The sequence below is a fragment of the Oenanthe melanoleuca genome, chromosome 3, assembly GCF_029582105.1.
Source record: "Oenanthe melanoleuca isolate GR-GAL-2019-014 chromosome 3, OMel1.0, whole genome shotgun sequence".
In the NCBI taxonomy this organism is placed as follows: Eukaryota; Metazoa; Chordata; class Aves; order Passeriformes; family Muscicapidae; genus Oenanthe; species Oenanthe melanoleuca.
Genome location: NC_079336.1, coordinates 76,237,420 through 76,250,447, shown reverse-complemented (window position 1 = coordinate 76,250,447; position 13,028 = coordinate 76,237,420). Strand labels below are relative to the sequence as shown.

At 35.9% G+C, this 13,028-nt stretch overlaps 1 long non-coding RNA gene across 1 annotated transcript in view; it reads left to right on the top strand.

Moving 5' to 3' along the window:
• The window catches only part of LOC130251144 (uncharacterized), a 58,284-nt gene extending 45,686 nt beyond the window's left edge, over positions 1-12,598 (top strand). The window contains exon 3 of the long non-coding RNA XR_008840106.1: positions 11,382-12,598. This is a non-coding gene — a long non-coding RNA (uncharacterized LOC130251144). The remainder of the gene's footprint in view (positions 1-11,381) is intronic.
• The last annotated feature ends 430 nt before the right edge of the window (positions 12,599-13,028 follow it).

Genomic DNA, 13,028 nt, shown 5'->3' with positions numbered 1-13,028 from the left:
TGGGAATCTTTAGCAAGATCTAGAAGACACAAGTGCAAATGGGGAAAAAGATAGGATTCCAGGAAGCTTTGCATCATTTAGTGGTATTTTGGGGCCTAAGCATTCCTGTTAGAAATACAATCTATTTCTTGTGTATTTGTGTCAGGATTAGTATTGAACTCAGAACTGATGGGAGTTGTTCTGTGCACAGGAGTCTGTAAGGTTATAAAATCAGAATGCTTGATTACAAAGAAATAAAGAATGCTCTTACATGACAAGGATTTTGTTTGCAGGCAGTGAAAAATGTAAGGTTTTCTTTAGCTCTGCACAGATTGTTGAGTATTTATCAGGTTTGCCTCCACGCTTATTTGTACGGAGACTTTGCAGCAGCAACTATTTAATTTATAGCAAAACATAATAGGAATGGTGAAAGAAGCTTTTGAAAACAAAAGTAACTCTGTGTGTGTTTTTATATGTCTCCCCAATTAGCTACAACCCAAATAAAGCAGCCACTGGAATTCTGCTTTGCTGCAATGAGGATGCTCTGGACTTTCTTCTCACTGTTGCTTCTGCACAAGATGATTTTGAGGTTTATTGACTTATTTGTATAATTTCATGCTGGGAATCGACTTTGTATCAGTGTTTGGGAATGTACTTGGTAGCTGTGGCAATATTCTTCCCACGCTGCTTCCTTGCTTGAATAGGTAACACCATGAGAGGCTGTAAAGCAGAGGGCTGTGCTAGACAGCAAGGACAGCTTTATGGAAAGGGAACAGCACCAGATACCAGCTGTGAAGGCTCCCTTGTATCTGTCTTCTGCTCCTGCTATAAAACTAACTGCCTTTTCCAAGAGTGACAAGTAACTCACAGTCCTTACAACAGACTCGTTTCTACTGACTCAAGAGTTTTCTTATAAAAGACATTTCTAAAAGAAATCATTACTATCTCACTGGGTGACATGATTTGTTCATAATCAGTATTTTGTGATACAAATAGGTGGATGTTCAGATATTCTTCTATATCCAGGAAGAAATTTCACAGTTAATGAATCACAAAACAAGTCATTCAACAAGAAAATTAGCCAGGTAATAATTACATTAATTTAAGTAAAATAGAAAGGGAATAGTAGCTTCAGCTAAACTGCAATTCACTTCCACAAACCAATTTCTGCACTGAGGAAAGAGCCAATATTTGCATTTGAACTCACTGGATAAAGGATCAGCTTATAATTACACTATTTAACATATGCAGATTAGACTACTGAAGATTCTTTATTGAAACTCAATGAGAAGAAATGAAAATTCCATGTCTGAATATACAATCTGACCTCATGATTACAGATAAGTTTCTCTGTATGACAAAAATTTGGCTTAATCACTTTAAAGCCTTGTATAATCTAAAGCATTGCTCCAATAGAAGGGCTAGCCAACAAATGATCACTTGTCTCAAAAAGATGTGGAGCACTCTTAGCCTCTTAACACTACTGAGAAATGTCATGAGATGAGAGCTTTTCCCTTTGAAAGTCAGAGGTAAAGCCCTAACTTTATTTATGTGCACTCCTCAGCTCTTAGGTGACAGACTGAGCACGAAGCATCTGAAGCTGATAGATTCTGACCCTGGTAGGATGGAGACTAAGCTAATGCCACTGAGCTCATCTAGAGAGCTGCAGCCAAGCTGATGAGAGCCGTGACAAGAGCATTGTGTTACCACTGTGAATCACTGAACAACGAATTTCCTCCACAGCCACAACAAAAGAGTGCTTAACGTAGAACTTGCCCAGGGATGAATTGGCAACATCCCCAAAAAGCAAGTGCTTGTGGGTCAGATTCCTGTATGCATAGCTCCACATCAGTGCTGGGCCTGTTCTTTGGAGTCTTCTCTTCCCAAAGAAACAGCAGCAAAGTCTTTAACACTTCTGTACTGTGTTCTGCATTCAGAGCTTAAAAATTCCCACAGGGTCAGATGTGATCAGGAAAGGCTTATCTTCTCTGTGCCTGGTTTGATACCTGCTGGCTTGCTAATTATCAGGGAACTAAATGCCCATTTGGACCCCTCTTTATTTACTTTAAATGCATTCAACATTATCTGGTATCTCCTGTGCCTACTCAAAAACACATTAATTGCAGCCATTTCATTTTTTTTCACCATCTGTTAATACTGCAAGGCTTTTATCCTAGGGCCTGTATTTTTGGCAACACAGTCAAGATGGCAGTGATGCCTGTTGCTGTCCTTCCCCTGCACATACCTCCAGCTGACTACACAAGGTGTAGAAAGGCCTCTTTTTTGTTGTATATGTGGTTTTTGGGCTCATATCCTTCATGCTATAACTTTTGATGTACTTTGTCTGTCTCAAGCTGGAACTTTCTTGAAAAACTCCGGAGGAAATTTTCAAAGCTGTGTGCAAGAGCAAAACTAGGAAACTATTATTTTGCTCAAGTTAAAAAAACCCCTTGTACTTTTTCCTTGAGCTGCTCTGGTTCACCTAGCCTTTGGAGAAGAACTTGAAAACTAGAGATGCAAAGGGCTTTTCTGTGTGAGAGAGCATGGACTAAACATGAATCACTTAAGTCTTTCCAATTCCCAATTTGCACATGTTGTGTATAGACCTGCCAGAACCTTGCAATCAAACCACTCTGTGCTTTGGGTATCCTGTTGGGGTCTCTTCTTGTCACATTTTCTCTGGCTGACCTTGGGCCAGGTCCTAGAGATGTTTTTGTGAGTTGCCAGAGACCCCTTTTCCAGGATCAGAGGTCTGGAAGTGTCCTCTTCTGTTATTGAGTTTTGCTTCAGTTGTTTCAGGTAACACCTTCATAGAAGTTCTTTAACAAACCATTATTAACCATCTTAAAAGCAACTTAAACCCAGGATTTTTTGGGCCTCTGATGCTGATATTTGTAGCAAAAATTTTGTTGTAAAAATCTCCTTTTTTTACCAACCTTACTTACATTTATAGCTGGTTTATTCACTACTTCTTTTTTTTTTTTTTTTTTTTTTTTTTTGTTTTTTTTTTTTTTGTTTATTTTGTTTTGTTTTGTTTTTTTGTTATATATGAAGTATGATTCAGTGTAAATCTCCATTTCCACCTTTTTTCTTTTCCATATGATAGATTCTCCATGTGTACTTTGTCTGAATAGCTCCTGTGCATCATTCCCAACCAAATTCATATTTCTTGCACATAGGTATAACAGAGGAGGACTTCAGATAGTCTGTCTGTGTCAGATAGAATTCAGCTTTTTTCTTAGGACTTGAATGATGAAAGAAGAAGTACACATATGAAGCAGAAATTTGGCAGCAGGAAAAGAAGAAGGTTCTGTAATACATTATCCAAGGAGAATGTGCCATCTTGAACTGTAGGAGATATCAAAAGAAATTTTTTTTTTAAATAGTTGCCAGGGATAATTTAGCACAGATCTGAATAGATTTGGGAGATGTGGGATTGACATGGGTTTCAGATAGCCATTGCTGGCCAATTAATAGTAATGTCTTTTTTTCTGTTCCTGAAAGAATATACTTTCTCTTAGTGTTAGGTGTCTTCATCTGATCCCTTTTATTCACTTATTGCCATTATTTTGGTTAATTTCCTAATATCCTTAGCTTATAAAAATATAATATATGATATAAAGATAATTTTGTGTCTTCCAATTTTGTGTGACTAGAAACTGTATTAGCACACTCCCTGCTTTTGCACTGAGATGACTAAGGAAAATATTAAATAAGATCAAACCAAGACAAAACATCAAGAAACTCTGCTTTATTAAAATACATCTAGTTTGAACACATGGTCTAGTTTTTTTTTTTGGTTTTTTTTTTGGTTGGTTGTTTCTTTTTTTTTTCTTAATATGTTTCTAACAGCATTAGAGTTTTTGTACAAGAGCTACATTTTCTCCCATATAACTGATAATTTCCCATGTGGTGCTGTACTTTGCTGTAATCCAAACAGACTGACAGGCTTCCTTCCCCCTGTGTAGAAAAGCAGTTATTTTATTAAGTCAAAGCATCAGGATAGTCTTACTAGATCTATTTGGTAAATCTACATAATACCTTGCCTTTTGCATTTTGATTTTCTACCTTTTCAAAGTTAATCTTTCCTCAGAAATCTGTATGGCTTCCTTTCTGCACCACTGAAGCAAGAATAACAAATCTCTCCTTCTGTATCTTTTAACTTTCCTCTGTAACTGTAGGGATTTCTATGTGATGGCTCTCCACTACTGACTCCAGCTTTTTGTATACATCAAGCCAAATTAGGCAACCTATTGTTTCATTTTCAGAACCCTCATAATGATGAACCTCTTCCATATTAAAGCCTTAGCCTCTGAGTTATCCTTCCATCTTGGATGCAGAAATCTCATTTTATTTTTGTCATTACTGCTAGGCAGTCTTTCTGTGTTATATTGATTTTGGTCTCTCTGTATCTTTACTCCACAGCTGCCAAGCTTTTTCTTCCTCTTCCCCTCCCTCCTTTTTTCTGTATGGCTGACAAGTCTTTTATTTATATTTTTCAAATCTAATTTGTAATGTGCATGTCAGTCTAAATTTTGTATCCTTTTATATTATTGCCTGTGCAATCTTAGCTCTGTCTTTGATGATCAGTGTTTTCTTCTTCATTCTTTGTCAGCCCTTCATTTTTTTCTTATTTTACTTGATGTTTTGCATACTGTGATGTTTTGCTCATCTGTTTTTTTTAGTCTTTTTATAATGTTCTCATTAATTACTGCTATGAAATCTGAAAAAATAGTACCAGCTGATAAAAAGGCATTTGTAAAAAAAGATATTACACTATGTACTCTGGAATTCTCAAAGTATCTTGAAAAGGTGCCCTAACAAAGCTGAAGTGCTTCATTTCTACATGTCATTGCAGAAGAGAAAAATATTTTAAAGTTTCTCACCTTCAGCTGTTTTACTTTAGAATACAGCTCCCTAGTTCATCAAAAAAGTGAATATTTTGCTTTTCAAAATTATATAGAAGGGCATCAAATTTTGTTCAAAGGAAAGAAGAAAGAAACAGAAATATTCTGAATTAATTTTTCATCTTTCCCCTCGCAGTCAGGAAATCTCACTTAGAAGTCTGTGTTGATTTTCTATTTCCTCTACAGATGAGCACTGTGGCTCTAAGTGGATGCATGACTCCTTAATGTTTACTGTGGACAGCTGACAACCTACAAGGCTCTAAATATTTGTTGGTATTTTAGAGATTTTTGCTGCTTGAACAGCAAGGCTCTGTATTATAATATGGACTTGTTTTCTGACCTGACTGGTGAGCCAGAAAATTCCAGAATGACTGCTTCAGAGCCAGAATGGCTGGTTCAGACTCTCAGTAGTGGACAGGCCAATATTAAATTAATAGTTAAAGATGCTAAATGAAATGCATTGCACTGGCAAGAAATGAATCTTGGGCTTAAAAGATACAAAATACTTTGAAAATGTGAAATGCTATAAGATTGTCAGAAATAAAAGCTGAAAACAAGTTTATTTCCCTGCCAGGTAATGTATAAGCTCAAAGTGTTTATAAACTTCTAAATCCATATGAAAAAATGCCTGAAAATGGTTAAAATTAGCAGTATTTCAAAACTATTGTTGTCTAAAAGTAACAACTCATAAATAAAATCACTATTGCATATTAAACTGAGATCATCTTTATAAACACAGAGGGTAACACTATTTCAGCTTAACCAACACTTTTTTTCTGTTTTCAGTATGCTGCTTAATTGCTTAATTAAAGCTTCTATTAGTATTTTGGAAAGACAGATAATTCACTAAATACTTGTGTAGTTGAGTATAAAATTAACAATTACATTCATTTTTTCTTTTAAAATGTTTTTGTTTTTTCTTTGCTTGATAAATACAGCAAAAATATGGCCTGTTTGGGAAAGATTTCACATTTGTCATCAGATTGACTTCACTGTGTTGTAAATATGCTCTTGAAAGTCAGTTCATGCAAAATATTTTGCTAATAGGGGGCTGAGAGAAGGTTGATACTGTGAATTAATCATCAAAGGGAGCATCTGACGATTTTGTGCCAGTGTTCAGTATTGCAGTTCCTGCTCACCTTCTACACCCAATTGATGGCAGGTCTGAAGGCTCAGGGTCCTGTTTAACACTGTCCTTTCAGGAATAAAGCTCTTGGGGTCATGGGCATTAGAGGTTTATTCTACTAAAGGAGCAATAAGTGAGTAATTTGGTTTGATTGTTGCTGATGTTGATTTATTGCTGCTGATTTATCTCTGTTGGCTGGATGGCTGGAGTTTTCCTGTAGGAGGAGTGTTAGTGCTCTGGGTATCATTGTTTTGAGAAGAGGACATAAAACAAGCACCTTCTCTGGTTGATTATACAACTCTTTCCAAGTCACTGGCTCTTTCTTATCCCTTGGTCAGTTCAGGCACAAAAGTGGATCGAACCAAATTCTTTTAAAATAAGTGGGTGTATTGAAGTTAAGCCATCATGGATAAATGGATAAAATGAAAAGGAGTATGTGAGTGCAGCATTATTTAATATGGATTCATTTCTGGGGCATGACTTTCAGAAGACACTTGAGGCTTCAGTGCTGCTTGGATGGGTTTTGTGTACTGCATAAAACCATCTATTTCCTCTTCTCATTCCTCAGGAGGCCATAAGGCCATACTGGAATGTCACAACAGCCATTTATTTCTTATTTTTCAGTGCACGTGTTCCTGTATTGAATCACATGTACTTTTATCTCATTTTGCAACTTAATTTTCGAGGTTCAGAAATAGACTTAGTGACTATTTACTGCTGCAGAATTCTTTGAGCTTTCCTATCCCAAGAGGCAAACAGAAGTGACATTAATTTGCATTCAGGAATAATATTACCTGTAATTTTCTAAAATGCTGTTTTAACATGGCCAAATTTCTGGGTGACTAACTGTGAAATTACTGCTTTTTTATAAATGCTTAATTTCAGACCATAATGGAAAATCATTATACAGTGCCCAAAGGCTTATATGGTAAGTGGCTTTCAGAGCTTTTCATTTCATAACAATTTTTGTTAAATTAGTTATAGGATATATAAAGAAATAGTATAGAGTTTACTCTAGTCTGCCAGAAACTTTGCTTATGTATCAGAAAATCCTGAAGGCTGTGCCTTCATAGCAATTGCCAGAGGATGTCTAGCCTAGACTGCCAACTGAATAAACAAATTTTTCCAGAAAATTAAATTGCTGATCGCTTATCTGAAAGATTATTTGGCCTTGGTGTCTTGCTACTCGCTAAGTGACATAGAAACAAATATCAGTGTGGAAAATTGCCTTGTTTTAAAACATGGAATAAAGTATTTTAGGATGGTGGCTTGCACAGTGAGGAAATGTACTTCAGGATGGGAGAGAGAGGCACTGTCAGCACTTAAGGAAAAAAGGATTCCATTCTTTTGCTTCTCTTTTCTGAAATTGTCTGGTTTTATGCCTACCAAGATCCTGAGCACCCTAGAGCTAGAGCTCCCACTTCCTCAAATATTTTGTGTACCTTTGTGTTGAAGACTGTTAGAAGCCAATATGCTTGCTTTACTCAAAGCTAAGCTGTATTTCTATACCAAAGCATCCTTGCAAGATGTGAGTGAATTGTATGACTGAACCAGCTCTAAAAACACTGGCAGGTTGAATCTCAAATTAGGAAAAAAAAGGTAATCGATTGTTCAATTGTAAAACACATTTTACATTTCAATCAATTGTAAAACCACATTCCTGGGATAAGAATATTCCTCATCTGATTTACTTTACCTTTGCATGCTTACCTGAGCTGAGTTCAGCAAAGGGTGGAATTTTCTTGCAAGATGATGTGTTTCTGTTAAATGTCAATTGCAAAATCCTGCTGTCAGTACATGCTAATGTCTCCAGGAACTCAGTATTACATTCATGGCATTTTAAAATCTGCTTCAACACATTAGGCTGAACAGTGTTAGCAGAAGCAACTATGGATTACATTTCTAAAAAATATATTAATACAAAATGTTAAAACTTGTTGCTGTATGATGAGCCAAACTGTGATTCCTCCAAGGTCAATGGGTAATTTTTATCAATTGCTTGGAGTTCACCAGACAGCACCATTAATGTTAAGACTTCCCTGTAACTACACCAGTATTACAAATCCTTCTTTTTATGTTAATTTACCAAAAACCATCACTCAAAATTAAAATTTAGAAGTTGGACTTTGTAGGTCCATCAACAGTCATTGCTTAAGTGAGTGTCTAAATATTGACTTATTTAACACAGCTAATTCCTCCCCCCTCCAGTATCAATGATTCAAAGAGCACACATGTTCTGCCTTCTGATAATGTTCCTTGGCCCATGGCTGGAATTGAGCCCAGCTCACATCCAAACTGCTTGGATCTAAGCCACCTAGAAAAGAGCAGCTATGTGGTGAGAAATGGTGACAAACCTTTGATTCTGTGCTCCCACCAGCAAGAACTGAAGCATCCTTATCCTGCATGAACCAAGCCTCTCACTGTACCTGCAGCATTGCTTCTATGGGGCATCAAATGCCCTCACACAGGAAGGGCTCTTCTTACCCCAAAGTGAAGCCCATAGGCTGCGAGCATCACTTATGCACATCTGGAGGGAAGCACTGCCATATGGTATGCAGATCAAATCTCCTGTCACACTGCAGTCCTCTTGTAACACCAAGAGCATTTAAATACAGGATTTTTTTGTCATGTTAGTCTTGAATTTTTTCATACTTTGTTACTTAGCAGTCAGCTGAGACCAGAAGTTCTTTAGGGATTCAGGAGGTGAAAAAAGTGTATTCTTCTGTTATTGCCAAGTGTCTCCTGACAGGAGAATACACTTTTTAGAGGAAAACATTTTTTTTTCTCCGTAGAGTTCTGGCCCTGAAATGCAGGAATGTTGCCTAAATACCATAAACACATGGAAAACCTCCATACCCAAAACTCTGCTGCAATAATTAAACCTAAATAAGCTTTTTTTTTTTTTTTTTTTTTTTTTTTCCTTTTATCTTGGCACATGGTCCCATCCAGGTTAAAACAGATATATTTGATATATTTACCAGAAGTGTGTGAATATAGGTTCAGTACTTTTCTTACATTATGTGTTCTGCCTCAAACAGTAACTAATTCAGCAAGTCCTGCTGTCCAGGAGTCAGACTGCAAGATCACTGGAGCCTCTTCTGGCCTTGTAATGAATGAATGTATGGTTTCATGCCAGGAATAAGCTATTAATTTAGACTACTTCTCTGAACATCCTTTGTCTCTTTACCTGACTAAAACACTGAAAATTTCTCTTTACTCTGAAGACCAGGAAAACACAGTCAGGATTGTAGAGTAGTAATCAAAATGGATGTGTATTATTACACTTTCCCCTTGGCAGGCTATATCAAATGCATTGAAGATGTTTAAAAATATTCCCAATTATTCCCCTAATAATTTATGAAAATTACTTCCTTGGAAAGTGCTGCTTTAAGCAGGGAAAACAATCTACACCATTGGAAGGTCAATGCTATGAAAACAGCATCAATTTTCTTGATGAATTGATAGTTCAGTAGCAATTTGGTGTGAGTCTTCAATTCTGACAGTACATGTGACTTTGGCTAGATGCCTGGATATAGGCAGTGAGTAAACACAAAGTGGTGGAAATCATCTTGATCTCTTATGTTCCATGTGCTAAGACAAATAATAGTAGCACTTAAATATAGCTGCCAAAGCTATCTGTAATAAAAGTACAGGACAGAAAAAAAAAACAAAAACAAAACCAAAAAACAAAACAGCAGTCCCTAAATTGAAGAATCATTGATCATTGTGGGCTGCAGTAAATCTACTGATATTAAAGTTTCCTGGAATGAGATGCCAAGGATTAAAACAAATAACTCTACATTTAGGCCTTCTTAGCCTTCTTTCTTTGAAGGGCTTGCCAACCATATAGCAGGATTAGAAAATATCTTAGGATGCACAGAAAATTTGTGTTTGCCTCAATACTAAATGCACATGAAAAGACACTGGATGTATATGAAGAGAGATAGGAGAGCAAATGTGAAGTTAGATCCTTGTAACCATTCTTCTGTCCTGAGGTGACTGTCAGGTAAAAAACCTGCTAAAAAAATAATGCAGATATACAGTAGCTGGTGCACAGGGTGACATAAAAACAAATATTAGAAGGGGTGCAAAAAGCCTCCTTAAAAGCTTTTCTATCTCCTGAGGTTTTAAGAAGAGAATCAATTCAAATGCCTCTCCACTCTGTAAACATAGGAAAAAGTAGTGGGAAATTGTTATATCTAATGCATTTTGGTATTGTACATCATGTTAGTGTCTTTCAAAAGGCTGATGGCAAATTTCAGAGATTTTTAGAACAGTACCTTTGGTTTTATGTGTGACTGAATTTAGGATTTTTTTTTAATACTTTGGATATTTTTGTTCTTTTTGTTTTTAAGGAAAGGACAAAGACTGTGTTCACTTATGTTCTACATTTTCTCCCCAAATACTGTACAAAATGTTGGTGTAATTTCTGTATCTGGTCTCATCAGGGAAATACATGTCAATAAATACAGACTCATTTTCTTACTTTGGAGGAGCTGATCTTTTCAGGGTAAAACATTTTTATATAATTGTAATTTTCTAGCTTTGAATGAAATCATTGCTTCCTTGCTGTGGACAGATTGTCAGCTTTATTTTATAGTCTACAATATCACTTTTTTCCTATGTGACTTCAATGACTTTCCCCTCACACAGCATCACATAACTCTATAGCTTTTCATATGCATTTAAAATGAAGACTCCATGGAAATCCGTCAGCATGTAGTAGGAGAAGAGGGATATAATGCCACAGAGACTTCAACTCTGCTAATTACAGTAGAAATCTGCATCTGTAGGAATTAGGTCCATACATTTGTTTGACAAGCAAAGGCTGCTTTAGGAATTTTTGGTCAAAATATGTGTGAGAAACACTCAAATGACAATCTTGAGTTTTCTATTGTCCAGCAGGAGTTGCCAAAGGCTACATTAATATGTGTTTTCATAGTCTATCCTGCAAAGCCTCAAGCTTAACTTTATGATGTTGAAAATCTTTCAAAATCCTTGAAAAAATTCTTGGAAGCCTTCAATTTATACCTAAAAGTACTTAATACACAGGGCTTGTAACCCTTACAATAATTTACCCTTCTTCTTCCCACTTGAATAAATCTATGCAATTTTCTTTAATTCCTGATATAACCTCAGTAGACAAACTCATTGATCTTTCACTCTAAAGGGATCTTGTTATCCCAGAGTTCATAAAACTTGAGAAACACAGGTTGGTTCAAGTTATGTCCTTATTAACATTCTCAGTCATTTTGTGGTGATACAGTACAGTCTCCCAATTCCATTCACTACATGTGGAGTGAATCATTATCCTGCATGAGTTTATATTAACTTTAATAGCAATGTTTTCCTCTCTTATTTCTTTGCAGGTTTTTAATTGCTTGTGCCTAGAATTTCTACTTCACACACGGCAATTCATGTATCCATAAAGATGTGCTGCATCCACTTCATGCTATTGCAAAAGGTATAGGATTCTTGGGTCTCTATTTTCCTGTTGATTTATCTAATTTTGATATCTGGTTGAGCCTTTCTTTTTGTGCATTAAGTTTTTCTTAAAAACCTCTTGCAGGGACTTTTTTCTACACCTTATATTTGAACTTCCAAATATAGCACATTATGTTCACTGACTCTTTTACCCACAACAGTATTCCTGCTTGCAAAGAAATGTGCTGACACAGGTGAAAATTGCCTCATATACAGGAAGAATGAGATGCTGCATTGCTCTTCCCTTATGCCTTTGTTTTGCACATGTATAATTGCATCTACCTTGAAAAACAGATTTTTTTTTTTTCAACGAGTATTTTAACTTTCACAAGATAAAAACAAAGAATGCTTAGAAAGAAATTGAAGTTGTAACATATGTCTTCAATTCTGTAATTCATTGTTGATCAAAACTTCCTATAGTACTAATAGAAGTTTGTAAATGATGATCTCATTATAGGTAAGGTTGAAATATTTAATGTCAGCCAGTGCATTTCTTTAAAAAGCACTGTACCTAGTAACTATTGTAATTATGCCAGGAGACATAAGAGAAGAGATTAGTGCAACAAGTGACCTAGCTTTAATAATGTCATAAGAATCTGTAATTACAAAATTATCCACTGTGTTATAATGTTAACTAACATAATATTCAGGTCACTCATCATTTGTAGCACTTCATGAAGTAAGCAATTATTTTTTCCAGTGTACAAATATCAAGTCCATTAATTTTAATAAGTCACTCGCAAAACTGAGAGCTGTATATTTAAGTATAGTAAAAAATGTCTTCAGCTGTGACTGAAAACTTGTATTATAACAGACAGTGTTTGACTGCCACCTTTCTAAATCTTGGTACTGGCCAAACCTAGGAAGATTTAGAGGTTAAGTTTGAGTTAAGAACTCAGAACTGCAAAAAAATGCCTACAACCTACTCCAAAATAGATATTGACAATATGTCCCAGATTTCTTTCTTTCCAGATAGATTATGTGCATCTATGTCCATCCATCCATCCATCCATCCATCCATCCCAATCTACCTCACAGTGTTTTAATATTGTATCTTCAAGACTTAGGTCAACCTGAAAATTAAAAAGAACCCCGAAACACAATAAACTGAATGACATGGAAAACCTGATCATAATCTGTGTGTGGGATTTTTTTATGTCCTGTAAGAAATGTTATTATTCAGAAGGATAAGGATAAGGAGCAGGTCTGGTTCTTTTGTTCTCTTAACTGCACTGAGCTATTGTTAGAATGAATAAAAACCCCACATTTGCCCTGTGAATAAATTAGCTGCAATAGCAGCTTTTCTTTCAGTCCCCTGATGTTTTCTGCCAGTGTCTAAATCTGGGGGAACCTGCTAGACTGACCCAAAAACACAGTGTGTGGTGCTTCTCCATATCCAATAATGGCTAAGCTGTTATTATAACAGAACGTCCCAAGTATTTTGTATTCCTTGTCTTTTTACTGTTTGGTGTTTACCTTCATATGTTGCTTGTTACTGTAATTTTCATTCAAAATCTTGAGAAGAGGGAATT